Source organism: Rhincodon typus, chromosome 16 (assembly GCF_021869965.1).
Source record: "Rhincodon typus isolate 14 chromosome 16, sRhiTyp1.1, whole genome shotgun sequence".
Classification (NCBI taxonomy): domain Eukaryota; kingdom Metazoa; phylum Chordata; class Chondrichthyes; order Orectolobiformes; family Rhincodontidae; genus Rhincodon; species Rhincodon typus.
The window spans coordinates 60,923,050-60,936,339 of record NC_063347.1 but is presented as its reverse complement, the minus strand read 5'-3'; the positions used below and the strand labels follow the sequence as shown (position 1 = coordinate 60,936,339).

The 13,290-nt window shown below is 41.7% G+C and overlaps 1 protein-coding gene across 4 annotated transcripts in view; it reads right to left on the bottom strand.

Moving 5' to 3' along the window:
• The window catches only part of itpr1b (inositol 1,4,5-trisphosphate receptor, type 1b), a 500,439-nt gene that overhangs the window by 20,452 nt on the left and 466,697 nt on the right, over positions 1–13,290 (bottom strand). The gene's annotated exons all lie outside the window — the stretch shown is intronic.

Genomic DNA, 13,290 nt, shown 5'->3' with positions numbered 1-13,290 from the left:
TTCATCATGGTAACACTGCTGCCAGTGTCCAATTGTTAACCAAACAACTAATCTCCTCTCATGCAGTGTAAATGTTGGCTTTCCCCAGTGAATATATATTCTTGAAAAATGCCCCGATGAGCGCAAGATGAAAATCTTTGACGAAATGCATTTGTTTTCAGCGAAACTGATGGTTTTAATGTTTATTGAGGGACAATGGGCTAACTGCTGAATATATTATGAGGAACAAGTAAAACTCAATGTGGTTAAAGTTTTTTAATGTAAGAGCTAGGAAAGAACTCTAACTAGAAAAGCATACAACTAGACTCCGTCGTACCAACATTTAACCCCTGCTGATTTAACATTAGTAGCAGAGGATGGTTAGCTGTTTGTTAGTCAAAGATTAAAAATGAAGCATTTTGCAAGGCTAAGAGTGAATTGGATGACACTTTTTTTAAAAAATGGCTGAATCTAAATATAAAGTCTCGAGATCATGAAGGATCTGTTTTCTTTGTGAACTTTATGCGAATGTGAACTTTATAACCTGCGGAAGAACAAGTTGTCTACTCAGGTTACTTCTTTACCAAGTAAGAAACAAGGATTGGTCCTGGCATTCCAGCACTTAAAAACAAATATTTAACTTTTTTCCAGAATTGAAGCCTGATGATATGGAATACAGTGGAAATTGTTGTAAATTTTTAACTTACATGGATAACACCTATCAAAAATATACTTTAGTAAACTGCTTAGCAAACTTGGTCGGATTTTGATAAATTTAGAAAGAGATGGTCCCATTGAAGAATTCATGATGGAATTCAATAGGTTGTGTGCAAGACGACAGAAATTCCAGATGGAAATTCTCCATTCTTGGCTGGCATTTAAGTTACTAAACTGTGCCAAGGTATCAAATTTAGATAGACAGCTTTGACGGGAGACAAATTTAGATAGACCCACTGCTAAAACAAATGCTGGAAGCAGTGAAAACATTCCTTGGTAAGCATTCCTTTCCAACAGTTATGGAAGGGGGAATTTGGCAAAATTAGACGTGCCAGACGCAAATGTTAGTGGGCTGTCGAGACCATCTAGACATAGGGATTAAGCAACATGAAAGGAGAACGAAGAGAAATTAAGACCAAAGCCTGTGGACAATTTTGAGAGGGAAAGAGAGAGAACTGGGGACTTCAGAATTGCCAGCTGTGTGGTCAATCACTGCTTTAGGTATTCATTATACAATTTGGGGCCATTTGTGGTGCAATGTAGAGTTAAAAACTAAACAGGGAACAAGATTTGGAGGAAGAAAATGGCAATACAAATCATAGCAAGGGAACTACATTGGTCACAAGAAATTCCAGCCCGACGATGCACATATTGATGGCAGAATCTTTCAATTGCACACTGTTAGACAGTGGATGCGCTTCCACTTCTAGAACAGAATGGCTAAAATTTTACCTAGACTGAGTAGTAAGGGTTGGAACAAACTGGTAGAACCAGTTTCAAATCTATGAATGATAACACACTAATATCTTTAAAAAGAGTTAGCTAGAATCAATCATTTTATTAGCATGGATGTAATATCCAATGAAATGCTGTTTTATTAGACCATTGATTAAAAATGTGCAGATGAAATTGGATTTTGAAAACAACAGAGCTATTGTATTTCAAAAATCTATGTATTTACAATTTACACAGTCAGATCTTATCGTATTCCTTTACTGGAACATAGCCTCTCTCGCATTTTGCACAGCTGACCTACAAAAGGTTAAACATTTTAGTAAAGGATGCAGACCTGAGGCATGAAGAATACAATTAGCTTATAGAAGAGAGAAGTATAAATGTGAGAATTTGTAAGGAATACCAAAGGACACTGTCGCGGCCCACATTAAGTCTGCTCTTAGCAAGGAATTTCAGCAGGTAGTGACTATGGATTTAAATGCGTTAGATAAAGAAAAAAAAATTCATTTTACCTTTTGTGAATTTGGCAACCGGATTTATTCGGTCAACAATAACACACAGTACAGATAAGAAAATAATAGTGGATAAGGTAATGGAAAAGTGGATAGGACTGAAGGTGGACCACTGGAAACATTTCTCACTGAAAATTGGGGTGGAATTGGAGTTTAGAATTTCTAATGGTGAATTTAGAGATGTATGTACAAACGTGACCATAATGGTTATGAATATGGCAGCAAACAGCCCTGTTAGCATGCGAGAGGGAAGAAGAAATAAATGAAATGCTTGGCAGGTAAACCAACCTCTAAATTATCATTGACAGTAGCACGGCCATCCATGTTAAGAGTTCTCTGCAGATGTCAGAGGATATCGCCCAGATCAGTTAGTTTTTGGTAGGAATCCTACAGTCTCGTCAGGAAAAAGCGATTAGTCTCCGACTTGGAAAGGGCTACAATTAGCTCCACTTTTCCCCCAGCATTTGAATGCACCGTTTGCTGGCAGAAAGGTTTTACTTAAAGTCAAAGAAACATTGGCTGAGCCTCATTATATAACCCAAGGCCATCAGAAACCAGTTTCAGTCAGGGAGATATGATTTATTACAAGAGTGAGGGGGCTTAAAGAATGGAGAGTACTGGAAAAGGTTATTGGGAAATACAGAAAAAGAATAATTGTACAGCAGGAAACCAGATGGTTTGGGTACACTCTTGAAGGTTGCTCGGTATGGATTACAAATGTGTAGGCTTTAAAAGGGGCTGCAGAAAATAGTGAGGAATTATGTACCCCTCGTACTCGAACGCTGCACAGCGATAAAAAACTGCTGCAGTTGACAGTTTGTCTGGTGATGGTGGTCAATATGAGGCCATTGGTCCCAAAGGACAGTTGCCAAAACTTGATACTGTAGTCAAATATTTAGCAGAAGGGGCTAATAAATGGGGAAATGCAACCATTGTATGGGAGGAAGGGAAGACCACTGGAAAATAAATGATCTGGCTCAAGGTTTAAAAAAAAAGGTATGGTGTTAAGACCCAGGGATTGGGAACATGAAATACAGAAATAGAAGGCAAGAAAACACAGTGCAGGCTCACAATGGCTCTGGGAGCAAAGATGTCTGTAGGAAGACCTCACCAACTGTTGAAAGGAATCCTACTAATCGGGAAATTGGTAGATCACTCCAGAAAGAGACAGATGGGGAGACTGAGTGTTGCTGAATAAGGTCAAGGAATATAGCACAGGCCAGGAATGTCACCAAGCCTGTTCTTCAGGGAGCCTCAGTGAACATATGCAAACTAGAAGACAAGGTAATAAAAGATGCCAAACAACACAAAATGCAAACCTGGGAGAGCATTTTGGTTACACAGAGGTGCAAGATAGGGGACAACCAGTCCAATCACATAGCTGTATAGGCACAGAAAAGATGCCTCTTGATGGGACCTGCAAGACTAAAACAAGGCTACACCTACGCTCGGTTCGCAACAAACAACTGCACCTCCCAGTCGCGAACCATTTCAACTCCCCCTCCCATTCCTCAGACGACATGTCCATCCTGGGCCTCCTGCAGTGCCACAACGATGCCACCACAGCAACTCATATTCCGCTTGGGAACCCTGCAGCCCAATGGTATCAATGTGGATTTCACAAGTTTCAAAATCTCCCCTCCCCCCCACCGCATCCCAAAACCAGTCCAGCTCGTCCCTGCCTCCCTAACCTGTTCTTCCTCCCACCTATCCCCTCCTCCCACCTCAAGCCGCACCTCCATCTCCTACCGACCAACCTCATCCCGCCCCCTTGACCTGTCCGTCCTCCCTGGACTGACCTATCCCCTTCCTAACTCCCTACCTACACTCACCTTTACTGGCTCCATCCCCGCCTCTTCGACCTGTTTGTTTCTTCTCCACCTATCCTCTCCTCTATCCCTCTTCTATCCACTTCCCACTCTCTCCCTATTTATTTCAAAATCCCCTTCCCCTCCCCCTTTTCTGATGAAGGGTCTAGGCCCGAAACGTCAGCCTCTCTGCTCCTATGATGCTGCTTGGCCTGCTGTGTTCATCCAGCCCTGCACCTTGTTATGGTACAACGTTTAGAAGGGAAAAAACAGGAGTCTAGGATAAGATATCACCCACAGCAGGAAGCGTGATTTTATAGAATCTCATCGTTTGTTAGCAACAAATACTTGGAAACGTGATTCAGTTGAAACTACAGCTGCATTTCTCAAGAGCTCCGCTCAAAAAGGGAAGTATTTCTTTACTCTCCTAAAAAGGGGCACCTAATGCAGTGGAGATAGTAGGAACTGCAGATGCTGGAGTCAGAGATAACACAGTGTGGAGTTGGAGGAACACAGCAGGCCAAGCAGCATCGGAGGAGCAGGAAAGCTGACATTTCGGGTCGGGGCCCTTCTTCATGCAAATGAAGTGGAGATGCTCTGGAAAGTAGATGGATATGACACCTCCAGGGTTTGATCCTTCTTTTAAAAAAAAAAATTGTGACTATCTCCAGGTGAAAGCAGACCTGCTGCGTCTTACTGGCACCAACGGGAGCAGCTTTCAGGCATCCTTGCGATGTAGGTTGGTGACTTTCTATGGGCTGGGAGCGGTGGATTTGAAAACATTGTCATGGATGGGCATAAGGCAGAATTTATAATTGGAAATCAGTCTTCTAGGACAATTAACTATATGATATTAGCAAACAACTAGAATGGATGGACTTTTGCTTTGTATCAGTTATCGTATTTAGTAAATGTTAGCCCTATTTCAAAATAGCACCTCACAGAAAGATGCACTGGCTTCCAAAACTGAAATGGGTGAATTGCAAAGTTCAGCTGAATAGGCTGGGTACCCAAAATGAGACCAGATGCCAGCCGGGTTCATGAGTTGAGAATGTTTATGAAAAATCCCAAGGTGGAAGATATTATTTTGGAGAATAAAATACTTTTTTTTTTACAAGAAGAATTGAAAACAGAGCAGTGTGTTTAGAAATTTCCATCACTAGAAGATGCCAGGAATATCAAACTTGTTGTTTCAAGTGATGCTTCTTATGCAAATCTCTGATGGGTTCTCAAGTGCACATGCTATTATAATTTTGCTTTTGGCAGAAGGAAGTTAATGTTGCCCTTTAGTATAGGAAGCTAAAAAGATCAGAAGAGCAGTAAAAATATCTTTGCAGCAGAAACTCTCCCTCTTGATGAGGTGGTACACATCGTTGTTCTTAGTGAAAATACTGGGAGAAATTCTAATAAGGTATTCAACAGCAATCCCCAGAGTGTTCCATCAATAAGAAGTCATTACAGGATAATGTACATTCAGCAAAACATGTGAATGAGAAACACCCAAGGATCGATATTGTAGTGTTAAAACGATGCTGGAGAACAGCGAAATCTCCAAACTGAAATGGGATGGGAGTGGTCAGCTGTTGAGATTATTTTATAAAGAAAGGAGCTAACTTTAAGAACTTGTTAGAAATACTGAAATAAAGGAAAACTAATGTGAACAGAAGTGAGAATATTATATGTTGGCATCATGTATTTTTTGTTTTGTTTCTCGTTGCTACTGCACAAAGGTAGAGGAATTTGTTATCATCCAATAGGGTCTGGCAGGGATGCCCACAACTAAGTGGGGATAGGGAACTGGTGACGATTACATGTTACTTAAGGGCTAACTGGGTGAACACTTGACTGGCTGTGTACTTCATATAGTTAATTTGATCAATCTGTGCAGACATGTTGTTGAATACCTCCAGAGCAGGTTGGACTCAAACGCAGACATCCTGGCTCAGAGGTAGGGACACCACCACTGCATCACACAGGCGTTTATACACACATGGGGAACAAGTAATTGATGCTGTTGAAGTTTTATGATGAGAGCGCTAGAATAAAATTCTGACTAGAAAAATACTTGCCTGGGCTTTATCTAACCAACATTTAACTTCTGATGCTTTACCAAAAGGCTGGGGCACAACAACACTCTACAGCAAAGTCTTTACATTCACAGCATGCAGCCTCTGCAAAGTGTAATGCAAGGAGATTTTTTTCTCTCACACACCAGTGACCTTACCCCCACAGAAGGGTGTGGGGCTTCACCTCGTAGTCACACACCGATCTGATTTGAACCTGAATTGCTGCTGGATCAAAGCTGAGGGACTCCCTCATAAACAGCACTGTGGGGAGCAACTTCAGTGCAGGGACTGCAGCAGTTCAAGTAGCTGGCTCACTACCATCACCTTGTCAAGGACAGCTATGCCTGGACAATAAATACTGGCTTCAGCTACATCCTGAAAAGTGAATTTAGAAACAAGTTCCTATTCCTGATACAAACCTGCACAGAATTCACAGATTAGATAATCAGGAATATGAATGGAAAACAGAATCTATGACACATTCAGACAATAACCACTGTCGACATCCAGTGACCTGTAAATGTCTCTTTTTCTTAAAGCAACTTGGAAAAGCCAGCAACTTGGGACCTGCACTGTGCCATTAGTTTGAACTATCCTGCAGGATAGTTCAATCAGCCAAAACGGTAAGGTGTACTTACAGAAGATGCAAAATCTAAAATCTTCAGAAAACTTTTCCATATGAAACTTATATCGTTTTCAATTAAATTATACAGAGATGCAGCAATGCAAAGAAAAATTTTTTTCAAGATTCACTCACTGAATCTTTGAATGACTTGCATCGACTAGTTCTTATACACGCAATTTATACACGAGAGAACGGGCCAAGAGGCAGGAGAGATGAGTTCAGAGGAGGACAGAGGGAGAAGAAAGAATGGATGCAGGTATTTGGATTGTGTCATTGTTATTTGATTACAGTTCACATCAGGACTCATCGTCATATAATATGTTCCCATGTAATATGCCAGACAAAGTCAAACGTGCAAATTAGATCAGTTGAGCAACAGCTGACATCAGGTTAGACTACATTCTGGTAATCGGACTTCTGAGGAAACATCAGGAAGAGGATTCTCTACATAATTTAAAATATTCTGACCACGTGCAGGATTTATCATTTCCGTGCCCTTAGACTTGAATTAAAGATGTCTTGTGGCGCAGTGAGCAGTGCCTCAACACTCTGAACCAGAAGTTCCACGTTAGAGTCCCACCCCAGGTCTTGACAGCCGGAGAAAGTGCACTCAGAACACAGCCAAAAGAGGTGGAGTTTCAACCCACAAATTCTACCAATTCATCCTCCAGTAGCAGGCAGTAATGGGACATATTCCTGCACAGCTGTGAGATGCAAAGACATTGGAGTTTTACCGTCACTGGCCATAGCTCTGGATGACAGCATGCAACCTGGACATCTTGTGTGAGTTATACACACCATCACCAAGAAATTAGCAGGACTGTTGCCTCCTTTTCAGTCTCCTGTAACTGTGGGCCCCCGTCACTGCAATAAGAAATGAACAGTCACTCTGTAATACTATGCCAAAGAGATCACGATTCGCCTGATCCCTGGTGGGTTTATAGTGGCTGAATATTGTGCACCTGCCCTGAATCAGAGATAATTTTATTGCTATCACGCAAAGGGAAGGAGCAATCCTGCAGTACGGAGTGAAATTTAAAAGCAGATTCAAAGAGGCATGTGAGGTTATTGGGCAGATTTCATTTCTTGGTACGCTAGGAAAACATTCAGGATTCCTGCCTGCGGGTTCACGCAATGGGGGAGGCAGCATCTAAGTCTGAAATGGGAGCTGCTTCGGTTTGGATACGAGGACGAGGACCGGTGGGATTGAAGGTGTATGTGGTGGCCATAAAGTGATGGAGGGGTGCAGGCAGCAATTTCCCTTTTAAGTTCACCTCTGGTTGACACCTGAAAGAGTTGGCAATGGTGCTTAAGGGTGGAGTGTGAAGTCTTGCATCACTTTTTTCCCCCTCCGCTCTCTCAATATCTGTCCCTCGTTGCCAGTGATAGGTGTACAAGCACAGGCCCCCTTTCTGCAGGCCAGCCCCAGAAGATGACAAATGGCTTGTGCCAAGCAGTTCCCACAGAACAGACCACTCAAGTACGGAACACCTCCAGCAATGAATGAGTCTGTTTGAGAGAATCCTCAAACTTTTAATTGCATTTGACTTTAAACTTGGATGGCGCTGGCCACAGACTTGTGCGAGGGGGATCAAAGTTCATTTTGAATGGTCAAAGAACTGACACCTCACATATCAGGATTGACCCACTCCCCATGAGCTATGTGCATGATTTTCTAATACGATACAGGAAGTGAACTGCAGTGATTCAAGGTCGCAGCTCCCCACCACCTTCGCGATGGCAGCTGGGGATTGACAATAAACGCTGACCCGGCCAATGAAGCCCACATACCACGAATGAATTGAAAATGTCTGGATTCTTCCCTTTTGAGAGATTACCTGAACGTAGTAGCCTGAATATCCTGATGGGGGTGCTACTGAGAGCCTCCCCCGTTGACCTTGCAGACAATCCTCTTGCCCCAATCCAATGGCCTCCTCTTGCCTGTCCTTCAGTCATGCCCTGTTGCCCGGGGATGATACAAAGCCTTGTGTGGGGGTCAGACTGGCAGAAGCCACTGCCTTGCCAGGGGTGCTGGCATGCAATAAAACTCCCAGCCTCTAATGCACTGGCAGCTTTCGGTGGATGGGGCGTCTGCGTCCTGGATCTTGGTGTAGGCCCATCAGTTTCCAGTGAAGTGCCTGAACGGTGCATAATTCGGTGGGGCCGACCTTAAAACGTGAAACGCAGGGCTCTCGTTAGCTGGCCTTGGGTAGTCAAAAATACCACTGTGCTGTGCCCCTGGGCTCACGACACGGAGGGAGACAATTCCCATCATGCACTTGAAACTGGGAAACATGCAACACAACAGGAGTGACCTGTTATTGATTACTGAGACGGGTTAATGTACTACCAACTGCATTGTCTCAGCAAGTTTTAAAGGAGTACCTGCATGAATATACTTCTTTCAAAGAAACAACCTTCAAAAAGGACCTTTTTTTCCAAACTAATTTTTAAAAATGGTAAACACCAAGATAAAATCCCGAAACGTGACGGTCCACTGCGTCCCAGGTCAGAACGCTTGGCCTAGGAACTCATTGGTAACAGCAGTTTGCAATAAGATAAGTATTTGGCACTGGGATGTTTACATTTCCAAGAGTCGAGAAGAAAAGCTTTCTTATCATCAAAATCCTGGAGCGACAGGAGCTCACTGGATTGTTAACATTCTTCATAGAGGTACTGGGTATTGCAGAATGCACACACAAGATCATAAACAGCAGCAGGACTAGGTCATTTGGCCAGTTGAGCCTGCTGTGCCACTCAATAAGATTGGTCTGTTTGCACCCTTAACTCCATTTCCCTGCCTGTCCCCCCATTACCTACCTCCCTTATAGATCAAATGTTAATGTCAACCCGCCCTACTGCTCCGTGAGCTCAGTAAAGCATTCTGTGCTTGCGCTGTTTGCACAATATCGAGGAGCTTGAAAAAACCGTGCAGAACAAATTCTGGCTAGTAGTGAAAGGCATTAACACCCTGCTGCCCGATAATAATAACACAGTATTGAATCTATTGATTTCAATTGACAGGAGAACCAAGTGTAGTGTGAACCTGTTCCAATGTGCTGTTGCTCATCATTCCTCACTGGGATAGCGCACTGAAAACCAAGCCCCATTATTCTGGGAACCATCACCAAAGGACTGAAGACATGCTGGTCTGCTTGATCGGAGCTGTGTACATAATATTGTTGTCACCAATAGCTCGAGCAGTTACAAGTTGACAGGAGGAAGTAGAGCTGGACATTAAAGTAATGCTAAAAATTATATGGAGTTATATTGACTGTACAAGTCTGTGCCAATATTTATGCTTGTTATGCTTTACTGGGGGAGTGGAAACCAAACACCATTATTACCAAGAGATAACAAGGTGTAGAGCTGGATGAACACAGCAGGCCAAGCAGCATCATAGGAGCAGGAAGGCTGACGTTTCGGGCCGAGACCCTTCATCAGAAATGTACCAATGTTGTCTCAGAAGTTAAAGACTTTATTGAAGAATGCAAAATGCCCCCAATGACCGGTCATTTCAGACCCAGGTTAAGAGAAAACAGATTTCTGTACTTAACAAGAATGACTATTTATTACAAATACATAGTTGTCTACCTGTAGCTACAGACTATGAACTGATGGCATATACCTGTCCTAGTTAAAACTCTAACCTCCTTATAAACTCCCCCAAAATAGATGGGCACAGATAAACAAAAAAATAAAAAAGAATTGGTGTTGTGTTGAGGGAAAAACTGGGAAGGCTGTTCAATGGACTTTGTACACAGAATTCATTTTGGCTCTCTAGGACTTGCTGCTGCTTGATCTCTCTTCTCCAGCACTTTCACTTGCTTGCAGGAGGTAGAGAGCCATTGGCTCAACTTATAAAGTGTCTGACTTATTGGTTAGAAGTCACAACTTCCAGCAACTGTTGAGGGAAAATAAACTACTTTTTTTCAGAGCTAAGGACACGAGATCCCTTCCAGAGGTCCAAAAGCTTCTGGCTACATTGGTCACACACAAGCTGGTCAGCTACCTCGGGAGCCAATCACATAGCTGTTGGCAAGGCCTTGGTCATCAATAACTGGTCACCACCTCCACAGATCAATCAGCTTCTTGTTTCTTGCCAAATCTCATTTTGCGCACGTACCCCGATGCCAGTTCTTTTGCAATTAAACTTCCCTGTCTGGTTAAACAAACAACTTTGCAAAGAATACTTACATTTCCCATTTTAGTTCACAATTAAAAACACAGGAAACCACAAAGTTATGGCCTTTACAATCAATGCTGCGCATGACAAGATCCTTTCAAATCGAGCTTACTTAAGAAAATCTTGAGTATGAAAAGTGGAAGGGCCATAGGACAAGATCAGATACCTGTAGACACATTGAATGCAGGAGGTGAAACAATAGTTGATTTGGTGAAAGAAATGATCAATAAGATATAGACGATAAGTCAATGGTGTGGTGAGTGCACTATATTGGAGATACTCTCAATAGCCAAGACACCCTCAAAAATATATCCACACCGTCATAAAAAGTCACATCAGTCACACATCTATAATGCTACCCGACATCATCAGGCAAGAAATCAGCCCCTGTGTAATGACAAAAGTCCAAAGGGCAGTGTGGGGGGGTTTCATTCCTGAAAAGTACACTGGGGTTGTGCTCAGAAATCTCATGAAGAAATTGAAAATAAGGAGGCCCAGCTGCGGTACATTTCATAGACTGTGCCAAAGCCTTTGAGATTGTCTAGGATGATGGTCTATGGAGGACACGAATAGACATTGGAGTAGCCATACATCATGTGTGGCTAATGCAAGAGCTTTGCATAAATGCTTCAGTAGTTATCAGAGCTGGTGATGGACACTCCAACCAAATTCAGTTTGAGAAGAGAGTTGGGTGTCTTCTAATGCTGTGGGAGAGAAGGTAGTGAGGACAGTGCAAAAAACGTTACCAGAGAGGTGTACTTGCATCAAAGGAGGTTGTGGCATGTGGAATTTCAGGTCGGCAGATGACACTGCCCTCATCACCAGGACGAAGGCACAGCTGGAGAGTACAGCTTGTTTTTTTTGTACTGAATAATACACAAGGCAAATCCAACATTATGGTTCTAAATGGAAATGGAAAAGGTCAGAAGCACTGTGATAAAAGCAGTGGACTATTTCAAGCACCTTAGTTTGATGATAAAATCTCAAAGTTACATACTCGAATGAAATTCAGGTTAAAATTAGTGACAGCAAAATGCAAGTCCAGTGACTCAGGTTAGAATCTGGCTGTCTGAAAGAAAGCAATCAGCATAAGGCTGAAAAAAGAAGTCTAATCCAGTTATTAGTGTGGCATATTGCAGTCTGGAATACAGGAACTGGACTCTGAGGAAAGTGGATAATAAAAGGAGAACAGCTTTTGAAATGTGCATCAGATGTGAATGCTCAATCAGATCAGTAGACAAAATGCCAAATGAGTGGGTTAGATCAAGAATAGCTGTTCAGGAATCAAGAGGGGCTCCTTAATACAGTTGCAGAGAGTAAGATACAGACATTGGAAACAGTCTTGATCATCTCCTGTTAACAACTAAAGGAGATAAAATAAAACAGGGAGAAGAAAAATAAAAATTGATGAGTGGATAACATGAGAGATGAAGTGAGGGAGATTTTAAAGAAAGACCAAGCAGAGCAAAATAATGCCAATAGCCCAACTATAATGATAATGAATGAATGATGTTCATTAATGAAAAAAATCTCATTCAAAATTCCCACGACAAAGCTGCAAAGCCACAAGCAACATAGTCACATCAATCATTGTGAAATAGGTAGAATATAACTGGGGAGCAACACCTGTCTCATATCTACATCCACCTACCAAAAATGGGAACCAACTAAGTAACCCCAAAAGGATAAAGCCATTTGGTCAGATGTTTGGCAAAGAATTTCAATAATAAGTAACCCATTAACAACAAAAATATACAAAACTAAAATCACGGTTCATCTCCCATTTAAAACAAAACCAAAATCAGATATTTTGGCTGCTCCCAGTGTTAAGGAACAAAATTATACAAAACAACTGCTTTAGTAAACTATCCAAGCAGAGTCACCCAGTGACCTCTCCTACACACAACGTCCTATTATGCAGAAACATTTCATGTGGCTTAGAAGGAATAGTTTCTGACACAATACAATCTGACACAATACAATTGATTGTTCACTGGTATTGTTAAACAATTCGAATACAGAAGGACCAAAAAAAGAAGTTCATAGCACATAATCCTGACACAAAACCAATGCATTCGATGTAGTAGATTTAAGGAGCAACAATTACGATTAGAATGATTGAATTCAATCTTCACAACCTGTCTTCACATAATCATATAATTAATTTAGTTATTCTGTTCACAAACATTATAATTGTGGAATAATCTTAACACCCAAACTGTGTCAGTCTCCAGCAACATTATCACTTGCGTCCAGCGAAGTAGTAATTCCTCAGTATTTTGCTATGTATTTCAAAATAACAATAGGGGAAATTTGACATTCTATGTTGAAAATTGAGATATGAGCAATGTATTGAAATAAAGATTGCAGGAGGTGAGTATATAATTGGTTGCAATGCTCAATCCAACATTAGCCACTGGCATAAGAACTCACAGAGCACATTAACAACATGAAGATTGCAAGCAGAGAGACAGCAATAGGAAGGAGCAGTGAGCCATATGGAACTGATCATGATTTTTAAACTATTATTAAAATTAAAAAACAGTCTTTCCCCATAATTAAGGCGATAAGAAGCTAAACTGTACAAACTGGTCCAGAAGTTCAGAGAGGAGACCTTACAAAATTAAAAAAAAAATGTTGGAAACGCTCAGTGGATCAGGCA